Source organism: Sciurus carolinensis, unplaced genomic scaffold (assembly GCF_902686445.1).
Source record: "Sciurus carolinensis unplaced genomic scaffold, mSciCar1.2, whole genome shotgun sequence".
Classification (NCBI taxonomy): domain Eukaryota; kingdom Metazoa; phylum Chordata; class Mammalia; order Rodentia; family Sciuridae; genus Sciurus; species Sciurus carolinensis.
This window is the reverse complement of record NW_025920147.1, coordinates 123,768-143,978: the sequence shown is the minus strand read 5'-3', so window position 1 is coordinate 143,978 and position 20,211 is coordinate 123,768.

The following is a 20,211-nucleotide window of genomic DNA, read 5'->3' as shown; positions in this document are numbered from 1 at the left end:
CTATATCCAATAAAAATATCCTTCAGGACCAAATGCAAACAGAAGACATCACATAAAGTAGAAAATCCATCACCAGCAGAAATGAGAAGAAACACCAAAAGGAGCTTTCAAGGCTACATGGAAATGCAATTGGAGCAAACACTGGAAATTTCACGTCTTCTTTCATAGATAGCTACTAATATGTATGCTTTGCCAAGACAATACAGTATAACTAAGAAAGAGGATGACATGGATATGATTAGGAGAACCAGTACAGAAGAAGTGTAAGGAATTTTCCAAGATGAAAGAGAAAGGGAAACTCCAGGATAAAAAAATGTGCATCAAGCAAAGAGGGCAACCTCATGATTGGAGGATGGCAATTCAGATTTAAAAACTGTCAAAAGAGAGAATATTATCACCAAGATCCTGCACAGAACTCCTGTAGAAAAAGACACACAGACACATGGAACAGAATAAACAGCCCCAAAATGAATATGATCCACTGATCTTCAACAAAGATGCCACGAGCACACAATAGGGACAGCATTCTCTTCAATAAATGGTGCTAGGAAAACTGGGCATGCAACAGTATGAAATTAAGACCATATACAAAAATCATCTCGAAATACACTGAAGATTTAAATAGAAGACTTTAAAGTGCAAAACTATTACAAGAAAAAATGGATAAAGGTGTAAGACACTGAACTGGGAAAATATTCCTTTGGAATATGAACCCCAAAGGATAAACAACAAAAGCAAAAAAAGTACATATGAGATTGCATCAAACTAAGTGATTCTTCAGAACAGCAAAGAAGCAATCAATACAATGAACAGATAGAAACTCATAAGGAATTCAAACAACTCATGAGCAAGAAAACAAACCTATCTTAAATTATATAATTTATATATATGTATATAAAAAGTTATATATATGTGTGTATACAATTTAGAACTCAGAAGTAGAAATAGAATGGTGGTTTCTAGGAAGTAGGACATTAGAAGTGGTTGGGGAGATGTTTTGCATTTAGGAGAAATAAGTTCAAGAGACCTATGGCATATCTGAGTAACTACAGTTAATTATAACATATTGTATACTTGAAAATTGCTAAGAGAAATTTTAAGAGTTCTTACCACAAAAAAACAGGAAGTATGTGAGGTAATGGGTATACCTTGATCTAGTCATTACATAACATATACATACAACTGAACAAATAAGCCAATACTTATAAATAATGGGAGCCAGGTATGTCAATGTTAGAGAAATTACAAATATAGAAAGGCCAGAACTGTAATTGGAGAGTAATTTTTAAAAATATTTTTAGGTATAGATGGACATAATACATGTATTTTTATTAATTTTTATGTAGTGCCAAGGATACAAACCAGTGTCTCACACATGTGAGGCAAGCACTCCACCACTGAGCTACAACCCCAGCCTAGGTACCTGCATCTCTGTGCCCCAATGTCCTAATCCACAAGAGAAAGTTTATTCACTGCACAGGGCATGGGCATAGTTAACTTAGATTGTCTGCAGAACAGGCTTGGTATCTGATGGTGTGTCTGTTTATAAAAGCCTAGATTCCCTTAAGACGTTTTTAGCTGAGCCCTGGTTTACCTGGATGGGAGTAAAACTCCCAAAGTCCTATCAGCTACTGAGATTTATTGTCTTAAATACAGACCTGGCAAATTCCAAGTACAGGAAAAAAAAAGGGCCTGGTGCCAGCCAACCAGATGAGCTGAGGCACTCAGACTCCTGCAGCTCTGCAATCTCCTCTGCTCCTCACATGGTTTTTCGGGACAGACCTGGGAACAAGAACTCAGGCCCATCACTCTTTTGCAGCCTTAGCCACTGCAGGCTACAGTGGCAACAAATATGCCCCTTCCTATCTGCTAACCCCTGACAAAATGCTCCCACCAGCTCCAACAGTACCCCATGGGTCTGCTGCAGGGAGACCTAGCTGGATGGAAGAGGAGACAAAAGCAAGCAAGAAAGCCAGGCCCCTCCTGCCACCCTCACCACTGAGAACCATAGCAATCAAGTCTGCCACAGATGCATATCACTATCTGAAGCTCCCAGGAGCCATGCTGCCAAAAACCAGACAAAGCCTCAACATACATTAGGCAGATAGGTCTGCATTATTCCTGAGGAGAACTTCTACCCTCATGAGCCCACAAACACAATGCACACAGACTGATATGAGTCAATCCTACAGCATTGGCGGGGTCAGAAATGTCCCACTTGAAAGTCCAGCACTCATTCAATGGATAAGCATTCTGTAGCACCTCCTCTACAAATTGGGGAGTGGAGGTGGGGATGGCCAGAATCAAAAGCTCTGTGAAGAAAAGGCACAAGTTTCTCCTCTTGCCTGATGACATGGCTTCCTTTTTACTCCCCACATTTAAAAAATTCTCCAAGGTTTGAATGCAACTCTGGCTGAGCCTGAAGTACCTTCCAGACATGCTTCATGGGTCCTGGATCCTGATGGATTCCCAAATCAGCAATGGACATATTTTATAGTCTCACAGCCTATGCCAACCCATTTGTGGCTGCAGAGGCTCAGGCCAAGCTTGTAAGAAACCCAGCTTATCTAGGGAAGCTTATTAAGACACACATTCCAGAAAGAAAGGTGAGGGTGACAGTCAGGGACATGGCTATTCCAGAGGAGGGGAGAGGGAAGACCTTATTTGGTGCTCCAATTTCTAAACAAGAGCTTTCAATTCTATCCCACTGAAGACTGGCTCTCTGACATTGAAAGAGATGTCCCTTGCCAAGGTTGTGAGCAAAGGAAGGAAAGAATGGAGAATATTTGCTTTGAGGAACACAGATCTTTTTTTTCACCACACCCTTAGGGGAACCCATGCTAAAAAGAGAGTTCAGAGATGGCAAATTTGAGCCAGTTCCCCTCCACTGGATATGTGTCTTGAAACTTGATTACTCTCTTCCAGCCACAGGATTCCCATTTATATCTATATATTGCAAATAATGTCCCCCCTCACAATCCAATGTTGTGGCACTGTGTAGGTGTGGATGGTAGCATTTGTAAGTATGGAGGGGTGGGTAAAAGCTTGATTCTGATGTCAGACAGACCTGGGAGGGAAGTCCTGAATCTGCCCCTTCTTGGCTGGATGCTCTTGGGCATTCACCCATTAACATTGATTGACCTCTCTGTGAAATGGGGACCAACTACCCACCTCATAAATCTATTGTACCCTCAGAGTATGACACAAGCTATCCACTGATAAATGGAAACTCTTATTCCTAGAATAATGGGCCCCAGAAATGAAGAAAGCACCACCAATTTCAACTATCACTCCAGATCTGGAGTTCAACAGATCTGGCCAAGGTAGTGAGGTTAGGCCCCTGCCCCTCCAAGGCACCAAGCAAGGTGACAAAAGATCCCTCTGGGCATGAGCTGGCCTCAGCCGATAGCTACACAGGAGGCTCATTCCAGCCCCAAACCTGTCTCAACCAGACCTCTGGCCACTGAAACTCCCACACAGACACCTCCAGGTATGCTGCACACATAGAGGATCTTCACACCAAATCCGCCCCTACAAGCAGCTTAAAGACACCAGAAGTACCCACTTATTTCCAACCCCACAACCCCCAAACACAGGGGTCACACCTCTAGCCCTCAGGCAGTAAATGCCCAACCTGGGTGAACCTGCCTCTAATGCGCCGGTTCCTGTCACCAAAGAGAACCTCTCTAGAAGCTGCTGCCCCCTACCTGAGATGCCTGCACCCTCCCCGAGGGGTTTCCAGCACCTACCTCCTTCTTTGAAGTGCTACAGAGGCATCCTCAGCGATGGTGTTGGCTCCTTCACTCTGGACCTCCCTATGGTGGCTGGGAAGGCTCCTGTGCTCTGGATGCAGCTGCAGCGGTGGAGGTTCCAGTGCCTGGACACAGCGGCATAGGCTCCTGTAATCCAGCAGAAGTGTCCCGGGGGCGGCAAGGGCTACTGGGGGTCCTGGAGGCAGCGGCAGCGACATCCTAGTAGTGGCGGTGGCTGGCAGCGGCTGGCTGCCGCGGTGGCAGCCGCAGTACCAGCTGCAGCAGTGAGGGCAATGGTGTAGGCCTCCTCGCTCTGGCCTTGTCTCTTCTGCTAATGGCGGGATTTACAAAGGAAATGCGCTATTGGTTAGATCACACCTCTTCCCTCACTTCCGTTTTCCCCTAAGGGGTCGTGGTGGCAGAGAAATTTGGACCAATGGCTTTGCAGCTTTTTCCAAACCCTTATTAGCATAAATGTGAACCAATAGCATTTACCCAAGAGGTATATATACCACTAGCTGCCGCAAAGCTGCAAGCTCTAGGTAGTCTAGTGTTCTGTGTGAGCTTTCCTGTTTTGAATTCAGAGCACAGGAACCTTGCAAATCAAAATTGGCCGTGAGCTTCTGCTGGAACATCCGCAGGCAGATCCAGCCACTTTACTAGGAACCCACCTGTTAGTACAAACAGGAAACTACTTTCAGTACAGGGACCTTTTAGCAAGGTATGTATACTTGTTCATATATATCATTATAAATGAGATTGTTTTCTTTATATATATAATGGCATTCATATTAATTATTCAAGATAAAATGATTTGAAAATTAGACACAGGCAGGACATGGTTGTAGCTATGTGGTAGAGCATGTGTGAGGTACTGAGGTTGATTTTCACTACCACATATAAATAAAGTAAAGGAAATCTGGTAAGTTCTTTCAAAACTATGCTTCATAAAACATGCAAGCATCAAATTAAAAAGTTAATTTTTTGCTTGTGGGTTTTCTTAACTTTTTATTAAATTTCACTAGTATTTCTATATTGAATGTGTCACTTCCAGTAATGTATACAGGAAACTTTGAGGAAAAAAAATAAATGCAGGTGAAGATAGTGAAGAAGAATGTTCTATATTTTCATTGTATTCTTTGTAATCTAAACGTGGGGCTATATTTTACTTTTCTAATCATATTTTAAGTAGAAGAAATGTGTTCAGAATATGCTCTGTGAATTCATCCTGTAGTCTTCTTGGCTTCTTTTAAATAATGAGTTTATCTAAACAGCAGTCATTACTCTATATGGTATGTTTAATTACTTGGAAAATTCATTATCACTGTTTTCTAAGATAGAGTTTATAAATGCTAAGAATGGTCGAAAAATGTAGAAGGAATAAATTGGTAAGCACCTCGTTTGCCTTCCATGTTAGAATTTCTGCATTTACAATTTTACATATGATTAGAGAAAGATATGAAACATATTAGTATTTATATGTAGGGGTGTGTGTGTGTGTGTGTGAGCATGCATGCACAGTATTTCTGGAACCTATTTTGAACTATTTTAACTAAAGGATGCTCTGACTTCATGAAAAATAAACAAAATAGCACTTATCACTTTTCATGTACTTTTCAGGACTTGGAATATTTGTCAAGTTTGAAGAAATATTGGCAGTTGATGGGTAGCTACAAATTTAATGAAAAAGAAACTCCACATGCTCTTGAATCTCTGAGTGCTGTGCAGTGTGCTAGTCACATGAACCATGTAAGTTTGCAATAGAGAGGGAAATATTTTGAATCATACTTCCCAAGACACTGTAAATTTTTTCATGTGTAGTTTTTTTCTCATTGTGCACTTGCTGCTGCCCAGGTTTCAAAGCAGAGTTAAAAGTAGGACTCACATTAACGTAGACTACCCTAATTTCAAATATGATTTGGGTTATTTCAAATGTAATTTACCTTATATTGCAAAAGTCCCCCACCTTTTAGTGGCTAATATTTTGACTTATCTTGAGTTGAACTGGTAAACTGAAATTAATCAGGCAGAATATATTGAAGAATAAAATAAATTGAAGATTAATTCATTAGTAAGTGAAGAAATTCAAATTGAATGTATGGACCTTAAAACAAGTAAGGATCATTTTGTTGCAGATGTGTATAGACTGAAACAACAATAACAAACCTAGGAACCAGAGATTTTTCTGCAGAATAAAACATAAAAACACAAGGTTGTCAAGTACTTTCAAAACTACATTCAAATTGTGATTGATAATAACAACAAAACCTTAGTATAAGGCTCCAAATTCAGATTAAGTGCATGTGTATGGACCTGTACTTCACAAACGCAAACACACACATCTTAACTCACTCAGTTTTAACAACTGTGTTTCATAGGTACTATTCCCATCCCACATTTGGATGGCTTACAGTTACATAAGGTAAGATATAATAACCAAACCAGAATTAAAAATTACACTGACTTTGTGTGATGATCACAAATGTTGCTTCTCCAGCACTTGTAGCAGAAAGTACATCCTAAATATTTAGGCTTTTTATTTGCTCATTTATCTACCACTGCAGAAACGTATCTCCTTTTAAATCATTACATCAACATCATGGACAGGTAGATAAAATCCAAAAAAATAAGATTCCAGATTTAATAATGTCTGAATGAATGCATTGTATTGAATAAATACTTTTAAAGTTTGGAGTAACTGGAAGTTTACTTTGTCATCTCACTAAATATGTTTTATTTAGTATTTGGACATATAGTTATTCAACAGCTACTATTGAGTGCTGGTCATATGCAAGCAACTGGATATATTTCTAATGAAGCTAGAAAGATGATAAAGAGATTATATTTTAAGAAGCAAATAGACATACCAAAACCAAATTAAACTGTCATGAAACTTTTTGTAGGAATAATATGTACAAGTAATACTTGAAATTTAAGAGCAAACCTGTGAATTACTATAAAGAAATTATATACACACACACCAAATATACATTTACATGGGTACATAACTGCATAGGTACTTCCAGAATAGTTGATATACATATATCATACACACAATCATTTGCACTGTCTTGATTATTAAGATAATATATTGTGTTCAGTTGCTTGATATAAATTATGATTGGAAACATCTATTAAGATAAGAAATGCATTTTATGTTTGCATCATAAACTGTCCATTTTTTCCTTGAGGATCTTTTGTTTAAAGAATCTATTTAAGGAATATTTTTCTCTGCTATAGAACAGCTCTTTGTTGTTGTTTTTAAAATTTTTTTCTAAAGAGGAAATGTACTCATGCAAAGGTCCATGGATTTTAGGAAGTGTAGGGGAAGATAGTATTTATGCATGTTCTTAAGCTTAGCAAGAAATCATTACAGTGTGGGATACATGCCATTGTCTGCTTCCTCTTAGGTTTTCATTCAATTTGAGAAAAAAAGAAGTTCAGAGCTGGTAGAATCATATTTTCTGTTTACAATGAGGAGTACACAAATAGCAGTTGTCAGAATTTGGCTTCTGGAGCTGTTAGTTAAGATAGAGATAAAAAACGTGTCTAGACTTTGGCAAATCAAAGTGACTAATTAAGCTACTTGTGTCCTAAAACCAGGAGCAACCAGAATAAATTTTTAATATGAAACTCCTCTAATCTTTGGACTTTTTTATTAAATACTCAAATAACATTCTCATCTTCAAGTATTCTACTAGATTTCTGAAGATTTAGTGCTGATACCACATGGGACAAAGGTTCTGTGTCATTGTGTGGAGATAAGTACCTTTTAAATCTATAAAATGCTGATATGAGTGATACGTACTAATTTTATACATAAGTTTCATACGAAAAATGATCTTCAAAAATATTGAGAAAACTGATTTAGAATTAGTTTTCTTTTGCTGGAAAACAGAACTCATCAACACTAGCAATTTCAACCAACACTAGTCTACTATCTCATGGTTAGATGAGATAGACTTTTAGTTGGGCTCAACTGAGCTCTATCACTGTAGTACTGCTAGGTTACAACAAAGGAAACAGCGAGGTCAGGCTTTTGGCTAAAGACCCTTGAGAAAAAAAGGAAAAATCTGCTTCTGAGCTTATAAAAGTTGCTGACTAAATTCAATTCCTAAAGCAGGTAGGAATTAATATCCTTTCCTGGTTCTCAGCTAGTGGCTGCTCATAGATTCTATATATTGCTCATAATACTTATTTCTTTTCACTCTTCAAAACCTCTAAGGTTGTGTGGACTCCTGCCCTCAAATGGTTGAAACCTTCCTGACTTCTGTTGCAACTAGACAACTCTTTGCTCTTAAACTAACCTAGATTAGCCTCCTATTTTTATACCAGCCATGCAAATAATACAATAATAGAAGTGATATATGAAGTTTCCCAGTTCTCAGAAATGTTTTAAAATTCAAAAGGGCATATTGAGATAGGTTTGTAAATGTTGTTTTTTGAAGGTACATATGAATGAGTAATTTGACCCTCACTCAGGGTCAAATAATAATCTTTTACATGGTCTCTGGACTGGTGTTTTGTAGGTAAAATTTGTGAATAAAACCTGGTTGTGGTGACACCTCTAATTCTAGCAACTTGGAAAGTTCAGACAGTAGAATTGCAAATTCAAGGTCTGTCACAGCAATATGGTAGACCAATCAGCAATAGTGAGACCCTATCTCAAAATTAAAAAAATGAAAAGTCAGGGGATGTAACTTGGTGATAAAGTACCCCTAGGTGCAGTTCCCAGTGCAAAAACAAAAGTGAATAAAATAAATGGTTTAATGAACTCTGTGTAAGTACAGAAATGTATAACCATGAAGGAAAAAAATAACTATCCAGTATCACTATATTAAGGAATAGAGTACACTACCATCTGATTTAAGAGAGTACTATGTGGCAGTTCATTCAAACAAAAAAGCACCCATCATATCTCAACATTTATATTTCTCATAAAGCTTACAATAGGTATTTATATTATAAAATGTAATTTATTAGTTTATTAATTTATTTTTGATACATGTTATAGCAACATGAATATAACACTTGATAATTTTTTGGATATTTTTTATTTTGTGAATAGGTTCATTTTAGTCTTAAATTTTATTGGTGCATTTTAAGTATAAATAGTGGGATTCATTGAGAAATATTTGTACATTCACATAATTATTCAGTTTTATGTTCCAGTATCTTAACTTTCCCTCCCCTCATCTCTTCATTTGGTCCCCTTTTTCCATGATTTTGGTTCCCTTCAATTTTCATGGGAAACTGCCCCACTCCGATTTTACTCTTTTCTCTATATTTTCTCTTATTATCTTCCATATTTGAGAAGAAACATGAGCTTTTTTTCAAAATAATTAGTCAATCTATTATAGTATATATGCATACACACATTTTATAACAGTGAAATTCACATTAGTCAAGCTACTTAACCAGCCTAAATGCCACCAAAAATGAGTGGATAAAGAAAATTAGATGTGCACAATGTAATTTTATTTAGCCTTACATAAGAGCAAATTGTGTATTTGCAGAAAAAATGAATGAAAAGTGGAAGCATGTTAAGCAAAATAAGACAGAGAATTTATTATTTATTAAATGGCCAATCTCCCTTTTTATCCCCAAACAGCTGTTGTCTCACTTGCTCCATTGGTATAGAGGAGCAAAGATCTCTCTCAAGTTTTAGCATTATAATTCCAACCTATGTCAATAAGAGAAAATCTCAAAGTGTTCAGAAAATAGAATTAATCATACAAAGAAGAGACTAGTTTTGTCTAATCTAACCATATTGCTTACAATGAAATGCAATAATGTATTTTAATCTGCATCCTCTAGAAGTACTTTTTATATTTATTGGACCAAATACTTAAAGTGATATTTAAGAAGGAATTCAATTTTGGTTTTGTTTTTCTTGTGCTCACTTGTTTTCAGCATGAGAAATGTTGCTTACTATACTAAATAAATGTCACTTGTGGTACTACATTAAGTCATATGAGAACAAAAGATGGGGTGGCATAAGCAATTAATGAAAGATCATGGTGTTTCATGTGTAAATTAACTTTAGTTGGAAAAATAAATGAACCCTTAAAGACGAGAGTATATTTAATAGAAAGTAAATACCTAGAAAGTAATTCCTTACGATCTGTTTTAAAATGCTAGGAAGAGGAGAAGACTAAGTTGACTGTCAACTTTAAATTAATCCAATATGCCTGTGTGTATTATTTATTTAATATAGTCTTACTTGTCCATTAGCAGATGCATTTTTCTCTTTAAGATACTAGCTGTTTCATTGTGTATAATTCTTAGACTTTGGAACTTATTACTGTCAATTAATTGACAGAGAAGGGTAGAGTGTCTTCTTTAGAGATGGAATGTCTTAGGAAGGACACTTTTCACATGTGGTAGTAGCAAATGATAATTAATGTAAATTATTGCAGTAATAATCTTTGTGTTGGATCTGAGGGTTCCAAGAAATGATTCCTGCCAATATTCATGAATAATGAGATCTTTTTTCATACCTTTGATTCTGAAGATTTGATTGAATAATAAAGTCAGCCACATCTTAAAAATTCATACTGTTTTTTGACATACTAGTTGTTTAAGGTTAATCATTTCTAATTCTTTTACTGTTCTTGCTTTCACTTATCTGTAGTTTTGATGATGAAATTTGTGCAATAAAATGCCTCTAATTTCTTAGAATTCCATATCAAGATTTATTGTTATATATACTCTTTCTTTAAAGATATATGCATTATATTCTTATTTTACTCCTTATAAGGAAATGGAATTAGCAATATTTATTTAGTACCTTTTCCATTACAAGGACTATGTTGTCCATATGGGCTCAATCATTTATTGCAAGTCTTACATGATTTTATTTTGCACTATTGTTATACATTCTGATGATTAGGTATTAGATTACTAATTCTAGTCATTACACAAATAAGGAAATTGAGGTTCAGGGATACCCTGTAATTTTCACAATGTCACATATATATTCACTGGTGGTTTCAGCATCTTACAGAGCTATGTGCATGTATTTACAGGTCATCTAGCACGATTGTTTTATGTGAGATATTGTTTCACCAACATCTGATAAACTGCTCAGAGGTGCTGAGAAAATGGGAAAGCAACAATTAGAACACAAACCTAATGAGCTCTAGATTTTTTTCTTATTAACTATCTTAATATTTTAAAAACTAATAAAATTATCAAAAACTTTTGATAATCAAGTGTCCCAGTTGAACTAAAGAGATGCTTTAGCACTGGACAGAGAGAGCCCAACTGTGTATTCAACTACATGATCTACCCACAAGTGGTCATAGACTACAAACTACTCTATCACCATAGAGTTTGTAAATGCCCTTATGAGTAATGCCATCATCTGAAATTCTCCACAATCCCACCGAATCAGACTTGACTTATTTATCAGATGTCACTTTTGCACACAAAATGAACAAATATATGCACAAATGCTATACACACAGACATATTGATATTCCTTTATACAAATAATTACACAAATCCTATATATGGTCATAGGAACACATGACAGAAAAGCAGAAATACAAATGTGCTCACTTATAGAGATATTCCTATGGAGAGAAAAACTTTGGTAATATTTGCAAATATGCACTGACTTACAGAGTGGAAAAAAGAGATGGGATGAATGAGACATTTCTGGCAATGACAAAGGAAACAATGTTATCAACAAATTTGTGACTGAAGAATTAATGATGATCTGTCCTCTAAGGCTACCCCAATGAAGTTAGACCCGCTGTGAAAAATAGTGTCTCATTATAAAATTTCCTTTGTGATTCACAGCTATATTCTTATGAACTACTTCTTGAGAAATAAAATTAATAATGCATCACTTTGCTTGCTTTTCCATCTTTACAGGGAATAATTACAGTTCTCTTTATCATTGAAAGCATTCATGTCACATCCCATGAGTTCTTAAACTAAGTCATTTCACCACAACTTCATGGTCAGTGGGGTAATAGACAACATCTTTTGGTCACAGTTTTAGGTCAGATCTGCAAATTAGTAGTAGGAATAGCTCCAATATTTGCAAAGTGCTACACACACACATATACATCTGTTTTATTTTTTATTTATTTTTATTTTTATTTTTACTGTCTTAAATAAAGTTGAGTCTTTAACTTTCTAATCCCTGACTTTGTGAGATTGTCTCAGCACACCCATGGTAATTTCTATACATTTTTATTGTTACCATGATTTTAGTAATCTACACTAACTTGCGTTCTGGAATGAATTCCCTTTTTCTTTTTTTCTTTACTATGTAATTCACAGTGTTGGCTCTAGTGCACATTGTATTAGTTCATTTGGGATTTTATAGCAAAATACCACATATTGGGCAGCCTATAAAATGAGAAATTTGTTTCTCACACTTCTGGAGGCTGCAGAGCGCAAGATCAATGAACTGGCAGCTTCATTGTTTGGTGCAAGTCCTCTTTCTGTTTCATGCATGGCAACTCCTAGATGTGTCCTCATGTGGCAGAAATAGCCAGTTTGTTCTCATGGGCCATTTCATAAGGGTACTGATTTTTTTTACAGACTGGATTTTAATTCACTGTACACAAATGGGGTACAACTTTTCATTTCTATGGTTGTACACAATATAGATTCACACCATTCATGTAATCATTCATGTACATAGGGTAAAAATGTCTCAGGCTATTATATTTCCTTCCCCAACCCACTCCTGCCCCATTTTCCTCTACACCATCCAAAGATCCTCCATCCTTCTCTTGCCCTCCCCCATTACCTCCCCTTTATTTACCATCATCCACTTATCAGAGAAAACATTCAGCCTTTGGTTTTTTTGGACTTGACTTATTTCATTTAGCATGATATTCTCCAGCTCCATTCATGTACCATCAAATGCCATAATTTTATTTTTTCTTATGTCTAATTAATATTCCAGTGTGTATATATACCAAAGTTACTTTACCCATTCATCAATTGAAGGGCATCTTGGTTGGTTCCACAATCTAGCTATTGTGAATTAAGCAGCTATAAATATTGATGTGACTGTGCCACTGTAGTGTGCTGATTTTAAGTCCTTTGGGTATTAATCAAGGAGTGGGATAGCTGGATAAAATGGTAGGTCCATTCCAAGTTTTCTGAGGAATCTCCATATTGCATTCCAGAGTGGCTCTACCAATTTGCAACTCCACCGGCAATGAAGGAGTGATAAGGGCACTAATCTTATTCATGGGAATTACTTCTAGGAAACCCTGCCTCTTAATACTATCACTTTGGGGTTAGTGCTTTAAACTATACATTGGGTGGGGGCAACATTCAGATCATACCAAAGTCAAATCTTGGTGCACTTTTATGTTTTATTGCCTTGGATATGGTTTCTCTCTGATTATTCTGTCAGATAATTAAGTAGAATGTCTAGCTTCTGCTACCAGTTTCAAGTACCCTGATTTGATTCCTCTTGATTTAATTTTGGTTTGGGATTTGATATACTCACAGTAAGAACAGTTTAATATATTTTATAAATGCTTTAACACATATTGTCTAAAAGTGATCTGATGTATAATATCTGTTATCTCTCTAGAACACTTCAGTAACTTAGAGTCATCAGTGAGCAGAACATGTCAGGAAAATACAAATTGGTTGGCATGAAAAATAGTGATTCAAAAACTAATAAAATTAGTATAATACTTCATAGAGATTAAGTTTTTTAAAAAATCACATTAAAGAGTGTGTGTGTCCTTCTATCTAGAATGAGTAAATTTATAATTTATTAGAAGTATTAGGAATAATTCTTTAGTTAAGCACTAAAGTTCCTAATAAAAATAATTCCTTGGTGTAACCTTTGATGGACATTGGAAACCCCCAGAATGATTTTCAAATGACAGATGCCAGGGCCACACCCTCAGAAATCATATCGTCTGGTATTGAGCCAAGTGACAGGCATTTTAAAAATTTCCCATTTGATTTATTCAGGTTGAGAATTGCTGTGCTATAAAAATAAAGTTTTCTATTGTCTCCTTTTGAACATATTGTAATAGAACCAGCACTCTCCTATGTATGAAAAAAAACTGAAAGAAACTTCAAACCTCCACTCATTATTAATAGCTCCCACTTATGCCACAGAAGTAAATCCTGGACAACTGCTGGAAGTCCCAGAATAGGAAGGGGAGAAAGAGACTATTTCATGAGACCATAAAGCAATGCGCTCTCTATTAAGTGGATACAAACTCTAATAGTTATTATGCACTCATGTTTTATATATATTATCTCCTTTAATTTTACAGGTGGAATCTCCTGATAGTTTTTATTTGAATTTTCTTGATGACTAAAGGTTTGAGGATTATTTTCATATTTATTTGCCATTTATATTTCTTCTTTTGAGAAATGTGTTGGTGTTTTTCTTGTATGCTTACATTTTTTGTTGTTATTGTCAATATTTTTAGTTCATTTTTACATTATAGATGCTAACCCAATGTCAGATGAATAGCTGATGAAGATTGTCTCTCATTCTCATGGTGATCTTATCACTCACCCCATTGCTTCCTTTGCAGTCTTCCAGCACCATTTGTTGAAGAGGCTATCTTTTCTCCACTTTCTGATTTTGGCACCTATATTGAGAAATAGTTGTAGGTACATGGATTTATTTTGGGATATTCTATTCTGTCCCACTGGTCTTGTTGCCTGTTTTTATGTCATTAGCATGCTAAGTTGTTAAAATGGCTCTGTAGAATGTTTTCACATCAGGTGTAGTGATGCCTCCAACTTTGCCTGTTTATCCTTGGTATTGCTTGGTTATTTAAGTATTTTAGGGCTGGGGTTGTGGCTCAGTGGTAGACTGCTTGACTAGTGTGCATGAAGCCCTGGGTTAAATCCTCATCACCACATAAAAATAAAATAAATGTATTGTGTCCACCTGCAACTAAAACAATATGAAGAAAAAAGTATTATGACTTTTTGTGAAATTTAGGATTTTAGTATTTTTTTCTAGTTCTGTGAAGAAATTCAATGACATTTTGATGGAACTTGCATTGAATATCTAGATCACCTTGTGTAGTAGTACAACTTAGCAATATTAATTTTCTAAATCCATCCATGAAAATCTTCCAGTATCTTCTTTGCTGTTTTGGAAATTCATTTTAAGGGTCTTTCAACTTTTTAGTGTGATTTGTTCTTTGGTATTTTATTTTATTTTTGAGACTATAATGAATGAGGTTTATTTGCTGATTTCCTTCTCAGCAATTTTATTATTGAATTGTAAAAAAATAGTTCTAAAACCTTTTGTGCAGTCTTTAATATTCTCTTAAGTATAGTCACATCACCACCAAGCAGGGATAAATTAACTTTCTCCATTTCTATCTGTATCTATTTTATGTCTTTCTCTTGACTAAGTGCTCTGTCTAAATTTTTAAGAACTGTGTTGAAAGAGAATGGTGAGAGTGCTCACCTTTGAATTTTTTTCTTATTGTAAAGGAAATTCTTTCAGTTTTTTCCAAATTCAGTATGATGTTGCCTAAGGGTTAGTTACAAATAGTTTTTTTTTAATGTTGTGGTATGAATCTTTTATGACATTTATTCTGTGCTTTTATCACGGGGGATTTAAATTTTATCAAAGGCTTTTTCTGCGTCTATTGGAATGATCACGTGATCTCTTTTATACTTGATTCTACTTAGGAGTTGTATAACCTTTATCAGTTTGCTTAAGTTGAACCGTGCTTGCATCTCTGTAATGAAACCAACTGAATTATGGTACATTATCTTTTTAATGTGCTGTTGAATTCAATCTGTAAGTATTGTATTGAGGACTTACACCTAACTTTTTCAGGAATATTGATCCATGATTTTTTTCTTTTTTTTCTTTCTTTCTTTTTTCATTGTGCATTATCAGGTTTTGTTAGGTGACTTCACTGAGTAATTTTGAGATAGCTCCTTCACTTTCTATTTTAAGGAATAGTTTGAGGAACACTGGTTTCAATGCTTTAAAGGTCTAGTAAAACTTAGCAGTGAATCCATCTGGCCCTGTGCTTTGCTCTGTTGGACACTTTTTTATTACTGCTTCAACCTCATTACATTTTAGTGATCTATTTGTGTTTCGTATCTCCTCTTGGTTTAAGTTTTATAGGTCATATGTGTCCATAAATATATCCATGTCTTTTAGGTTTTCCAATTTATTAGCATACAGGATTATTTTGGGAGGAGGGGTAAAGGGGATTGAACTCAGGGGTACTCGATAATTGACCACATCCCCAGCCCTATTTAGTATTTTATTTAGAGAAGGGTCTTACTGAGTTTCTTAGCACCTCAATTTTGCTGAGGCTGTCTTTGAACTTGTGATCGTCCTACCTCAGCCTCACAAACCTCGGGGATTATGGACATTTGTTACCATAACTGGTTGGCATACAGTTTTTCAGAATATTTTCTAAAAATACTGGGAATTTTAGTAGTATCTGTTTTACCTTCTTTTTCATCTCTTAATTATTTCGATCTTCACTTTTTTTTTCTTTTGGTTACCTTAGTTAAATGTTTGCACATATTATCTTTCCATAGAAACAACTCTTTCTTTAACTGATTCTTCAAATTATTCTTTTAGTTTATTTTTTTAATGACATCATTATTTTTATTCTTTTTGCTTCTGATATTGTGTTATGCTTTAGATATGAGATGTACCTCCAAATATTATGTGTGAGACAACACAAGAAATCTTTTATGTGATAGGATCAGGTTATAAAGGCCTTAACCTAATCAGTGCATTAATCCTCTGAGAGGGATCTACTGGGCAGTAACTGTAGCCAGGTAGGGTGTGGCTGGAGGAGGTGGGTCACTGGGGCAGGTCTTTGGGATATATATTTTGTCTATGGTGAAGGACGTGTCCCTCCTTCCTCCCTCTCCCTGTGTTTCTCTCTCTCTCTCTCTCTCTCTCTCTCTCTCTCTCTCTCTCTCTCTCTCTCCCCCCACCTCTCCCTTTCTCCCTCTCTCCATTTCTCCCCTTCCTGGTGCAATGCTCTGAGCCTCTTTCCTCCACTACATTGTTCTGCCATGATGTTCTGTCTCACCTTGGGCCAAGAGCAAAGGAGTCAACCACTTATGCTAAAGGCCTCAGAAAACATGAGCTCCAAAATAAACTTCTCTTCCTTAAATTGTTCCTGTCAGGTCTTTTGGTCATGGGAGTTAAAGCTGACTAAAATATTGAATTTGTTTTGTTATTATTCTAAGAGATTGAGATGAATTATTATATTATTTGATCTCACTCTCTCTTTTTAATGTTAGCACTCATTGCTATAAACTTCCCCTTTAGTGTTGTTTTTGCTTTAACCAGTATCTTCTGGTATGTTGTTTCCATTTTTGTTTTATTATAGGAATTTTGAAATTTCCCCCATAATTTCTTGAATGACTTTATGTTCAACAAAAAACATATTGTTCTCCAAGTATTTGTATGATTTCTGAAGTTTTTCTTGCTATCGATTTTTAGTTTCATGTTAGTGTGATCTGATAAGATGCCAAAAATTGTTTCAATTACTTATGCCCTAATATGCAGAAAAACTTCCATGTGATGATGAAAAGAATGTGTATTCAGTTTGAGAATGGAATATTGTGTAGATATATATTAAGTCCTCTTGGTCTGTAGTGTAATTTAACTCTGATGTTTCTTCATTGACATTTTGCCCAAATGATTGGTCCATTGGCAAGAGTAAAGTTTTGAAGTCACACACTATTATCTTATAATAGCTTATATCTCCCTTTATGTGCAATACTGTTTTTAAAAATTGGTTTTCTAGTCTTTGATGCATATGTACTAATTGTCATTATATCTTCTTAGTGAACTATTCCTTTGATCAATATTTAGTGACCTTTAACTTACCTGGTTTTGCCTTAAAGTCTGTTTTGTCAGATATAAGTGCATCTACTCCTACTTGCTTTCAGATCTTATTTGCTTGTATTCGTTAAGCATTTATTTTTCTCTGTTTAGTGAGTAATCCCATCATATATGATGCTATTCTTTGGTCGAAAAAAGTTTTCATTTTTTAAATTAGGGCTGGGGATGTAGCTCAGTGGAGGGGTGCCAATTTAAAATGCATGAATTCTGGGTTTGATACCTAGCACTGAAAACAAGGAAAAAACAAATAACTTATAGTTTAAAACAAAATGAAATAAAAAAAAAACTAATAGTGTTTGGGAGTAATTATGTGCACTACAGGAATTCCAATGAAGGTCTGGGATAGATGTATAAAGTCTCTGCCTTTATTTTCGGTATACCTCTTCAAATTATTCCTCCTGTATAATTGCAAAGTTGTATTCTTTGACTACCATTTAACTAATCCTCCCAGAACTTGGGAACCACCATTCCATTTTCTACTTCTGAGTTCAAATTTGTAGATTTCATATGTGAATAAGATTGTGAAGATTTGTCTTTCTGTGCAAGTCTTGCTTCACATAACATATGCCCTCCTTATTCATCCACGTCACAAATGACAATACTTTGGTAAAAAGACAAAATGTCAAATAGAAATCCATTCTGTATATGTAGCATATTTTATTTATTCATTCTTCAATTAGTGGATAATTTGGCTTCATCTAAGTCTTGAATATTTTGAGTCATGCTGTAGTAAACATGAAAATACACAGCTCTTCAAAATACATGAGATATTGATAGGTATGTAGGTATAAAGATACATGAATCAGTTGATTCCATGGGATATTGCTGGAACATATGATCATATGACCTCTTTATTTTTAATTTTACAATTATGTTTCTCATATGGCTGTACTAACTTACATTACTACTAATAGTATATAAGAGTTTTCTTTTCTCCATTTCTTCTCTGAAATTTATCTTTTATGAATTTTATAACAGCCCATCTAATGGTGTAAGAGCATATCTTGTTGTTTTAATTTTTATTATTTTTGTGATTAGGGATCATTTGATCATTTTTATCTCTTCCATATTCTCTTCCATTCTACAGTATTTCTCTTTACTCTGTCAATTGTTTTCTTTCCAAAGCAAAAGTTTTCAGTTTGATGGAATCTCATTGTCTACTTTCACTTTTGCTTCCTTGCCCGTATCTTGTCCGTTCCAATGTCCTGAAGTATTTCCCCTCTGTTTTCTTCTAGTCATTTCATAGTTCCAGGTCTTAACAAAAAAGTTATTGCCAAAACCAGCATAATGGATAATTTTCACTATCTTATCATTTGGTAGTTTAATAGTTTTAGATCTTTTATTTAAAATTCTATTCCACTGTGCATTCTTTTGACATATTGTGATAGACAAGGCCTAAATTCATTCTTCTCAGTGTGGCTATCCAAGTGTCCCAACACCATTTATTGAAGAGACTGTTCTTTCCCTATTGTGTTTTTGGTACTTTTACTGAAAATCAAATGACAGTAAATAACTTGACTTATTTCTGGGCTTTCTCTTCCATTTGTTTTGCCATCTGTTTTAATGCCAGTACCATGCTGTTTTGGTTACTATATCACCATGGTGTATTTTGAAATCAGAGAGTGTGATGCCTGCAACTTTGTACATTTTGTTTAAAGATATTTTGGTTGCTTGTGGACTTGTTTCATATATGATTTAAGATTGAATTTTCTGTTTTTTATAAAAAATGTCATTTGACTTTTGGGAGAAATTGAATTGACTCTTTAGAACACTTTGGGACGTGCAGATCTTTAAATATTACTAGTTCTTCTAATTCATGATCACAGAATGTTTTTCCTTTTTGTATTTTCTTATAACTACTTTCTAACATGTTTTATAGTTTTCAGTGCACAGATGTTTCACCACCTTTGTTAATTTTATTGCTAATTATCCTTATTATTTTGTTGGTATTGTTGTAAGTGGGGTCATTTTCTTCATTTTTTCTTGATAGTTTATTTTTAGGGTATAGAAATGCTAGTGATTTTTATATCCTACAACTTTACTGAGTCCATTTATTATTTGTTAGTTTTGTTGGTAAAGATTTGTGTTTCATATATATAAGATTATATTGTCTCTCAAAGAACATTTTGCCTTCTTTCTTTTTGATGTGTCTCCTTTCTGTCTCTTGAAAAGTTACTTGACTCAGACTTCTTGTAATTGAATGGAAGTGGCGAGAGTAGATATAATTGTATTGTTCCTGATCTTAGGAAAAAATTCAATCCCCCCACTTAGAATTTGATATTTGTTATGGGGTTGTCACATATGGCATATACTTTTCTTTTACACTTACTGTGTGAAGTTTTATAAGAAAAAATGATGTTGAATTTTGTTTAATGCTTTTTCTATGTGTCAATTCACATATGTTGAACTATTCTCATATCAATGGGGAAAATCTCACTTAATAATGGAGAATAATTCCATTAATATGATGTTAAATTTGCTAATCTTGAAAATCTTTCATCTATGTGAGGGATTGAACATTAATTTTCTTTACTTATTTTATTGTCTTTGGCAGTAGGGTAATGCTAGCTTCATCAAATGAGTTTTGAAGTATGTCTT